Below are 2,829 nucleotides of genomic sequence, written 5' to 3'. Positions count from 1 at the left end.
CTGAGCGTGAAAGGAGACCAGCTGTGACACAGAACTCCTACTGTACTCATCTCCAGGGACCTTTTATCTTCTCTTTGTCTTTCCTTTGCACAAGTTTATCCAGCAGAAACAGCTTGGATGAGAGGAGTCCTCCTCTTGATTCATTGGGAAATACCCATCACTGCCTCATGACAGATAATCAAGGACCATGTCTCACAAGTTAGAGTAGAAACATTCCTTTCTAAGTATATCATGCCTCCACATTTAAAAATGCTTCCTGCCTGATACATTGTCTTTAGGGCAAACCGACATATGCTATCCCACCAAACCCCACTAGCTACCTTGCACTACTCTCCTAATGGAAGTAATTCAATGTGGGACTACATTAAATGAAGCTTTTGTGGTTAGAATACTGGGAGGGAGTTCTAGACCTATGCTTGGCCTATCCAGATGCATCACCTCAAGCTTGGAGTCTGAGCACACATCAGCCTCCACATTCCCATGATGCTAAACATAAGGTAAGATGGATCCACAGGTGGCAAACTGTTTGAACATTGCTACCACCTCACACACAAAGGTGATGGTATATTTAATTGGCTGGGGATGCTGCTGAGGTCATTTGCTCTCTGTGAGAAAATAATGGGCAGGAGAGACCCTATTTTATCCTCTGAATGAGAGAGACAGGACTGTGGCACCTGGCAGACAAAATGGAAGCTCAGTGACAGCCTCTTTCAAAGGTGCCTGGGGTGGATCAAAGTTTTCTCCTCCTGGAGTTGCAGGCATCCCCCTTCATCTCAGGGGCTTTCCTGTCTCAACAGCTAACCATACCCAAGGAAAGGATTCCTGCTCCGAGGTATGTCAGCATACCAGCACAGTTGACTCAGTTCCATCAGCCATGTGTTAGTGGTATGTACCAGAGAACTATTCTTACTACTCGAGGGTCATACATCAAGAGTTTGGAAGATGTACAAGAGAAGAGGGGTTTCAAAGGGCATGCTTCAGTGAATGTGCATTCCTGCAACTCGTCTATAAAAAGACTCACAGGCACACAGGCAGCACTTGGTCTCAATTTCCCGTTAATTTCTAAGCTCTAGCAAACCGCAAGCAGTTCTGTGGGCTTCTGCTCCAAACAGCCCTGACAGATGTGAGGCAGAGGCGGAGGCACAGTCTGTCCTAAATCAGAATTGCATGTGAAAAAGAAAAAAGATGTCACAGCCCTGGAGTGTCACACATCACCCTAAGAAGCCATTTGGAGAATTCATCAAGTACAAGCATCCAAATACACATTACAGTTGACACTAGGCTCTGTATAGTATTGCTTGTATTTCTAATTTCTAATGATTTTCTTTCTGGTTAAAAACATCTTCTTGGGTGTCCATGAGAAGAAAGACTATACTTTTCTTCTTTGTTTAGTAAAGACTGTAACAGTAAGCTGTGAGCTGTTTCTTTATTAATTAATTTCAATTTTATTAAATTAATTTATTAGTAAATTAATTTATTAATTATTTATTAAATTATTAGTTCAACTAATGCAATTGAGACTGGAATCTCATGAATCACATGATAGATATTCTAGTGGATTCTAATAGAGTCAATGAGCCTTCCTTGACCACCCTGGTCCCCAGAGTACACTGCTGTGTTCCAGTGACTTCTAAGTGATGCACATGTAAACAGCTTTGTTGGCCCAGATCCTGTCTCGTGATTTACTGGAGATAACTCTGGAATGGGGGCTCAAGCCTTCAGAGACAGGAAAAGTAAATGCAATGCTCTGAAGAAGCAGATGATAATAGGAAGTGTCAGTCTCTCTCTCTCTCTCTCTCTCTCTCTCTCTCTCTCTCTCTCTCTCTCTCTCTCTGCATGCTTTCTGAGCCTAGACATTGGACAGGACCCCATAGTCTATGGAATTAGCTCACTGTAAGTACCAGGCTATTGCCCTTGCACTGTGCTCTGGGAAATTGGCATCCAAAGAAGACACTTTGGGAGTATACAGCTGATATATATATGTATATGTATATGTATATGTATATGTATGTACATATATATGTGTATATATATGACTATGTATATATGTGTGCGTGTGTGTGTATATATGTATATATATGGCACATATAGTAAGCAAAAAAGAATAATCAAATTTGTCTCTGAACACAAACAGTGATGCATTCACAGTGTGGTTTTATAAAATTTGAAAGTCTGTTTTATCTTATGGAGTGATTTATAGTTTCTAATTTTAGTTATAATGTCAGATCCTCAACTGTAACACCAGGCCATTCTCTTTGACAGAGTCTTCCTATTCTCAAAGGATTCTCACAAGGGTCACTTCATTTTTGTTTTAAAGGAGAACACATCTGACCTTTACTTTTAAATGATGAAAGCTAAACAATCTAAGAGCTTCCCTCCTCCCTCACTCCTTTCTCTTTTCTACTTTATGGCTGTATGTAGTTAGGAGACAGTGTTCTCACTGTCCTTTCTTTCCCCTTTCTTCCTTTTTCTTTCTTTCTTCCTTTGTTTCTTTCTTTTCATTTATTTTCCTTTGTAGCCCAAATTGGCCCAAAACTCATAGTGACCCTTGTGTTGAGATTTCAAGCAAACGGTACCATACTTGCCTTCCTTTGTCTTCCCCTCAGGTCTGACAAGAGCCCAGGTGAGGAGCAGAGGTGCCTTTTCACAATAAGTAGGAAGGAAGGAAGGAAGTGTTGACTACATGACTGAAGATCATCATTAACTCTGTCTGGTCACTCTTGCAGACTACATATAGTTTTGTAGATTGCAGTTTTACAACTGAAGAAGAATAAAAGAAGAAGAAGAAGAAGAAGAAGAAGAAGAAGAAGAAGAAGAAGAAGAAGAAGA

At 40.6% G+C, this 2,829-nt stretch overlaps 1 long non-coding RNA gene across 1 annotated transcript in view; it reads left to right on the top strand.

Annotated features, from left to right (window-relative positions):
• The first annotated feature begins 671 nt into the window (after nt 1-671).
• Nucleotides 672-2,829, top strand: part of LOC116083353 — a 3,381-nt gene continuing 1,223 nt past the window's right edge. The window contains exons 1-2 of the long non-coding RNA XR_004115684.1: nt 672-832; nt 2,607-2,623. This is a non-coding gene — a long non-coding RNA (uncharacterized LOC116083353). The remainder of the gene's footprint in view (nt 833-2,606; nt 2,624-2,829) is intronic.

The sequence above is a fragment of the Mastomys coucha genome, unplaced genomic scaffold (genome assembly GCF_008632895.1).
Source record: "Mastomys coucha isolate ucsf_1 unplaced genomic scaffold, UCSF_Mcou_1 pScaffold8, whole genome shotgun sequence".
Lineage (NCBI taxonomy): Eukaryota > Metazoa > Chordata > Mammalia > Rodentia > Muridae > Mastomys > Mastomys coucha.
This window is presented reverse-complemented; position numbering and strand designations above follow the sequence as displayed.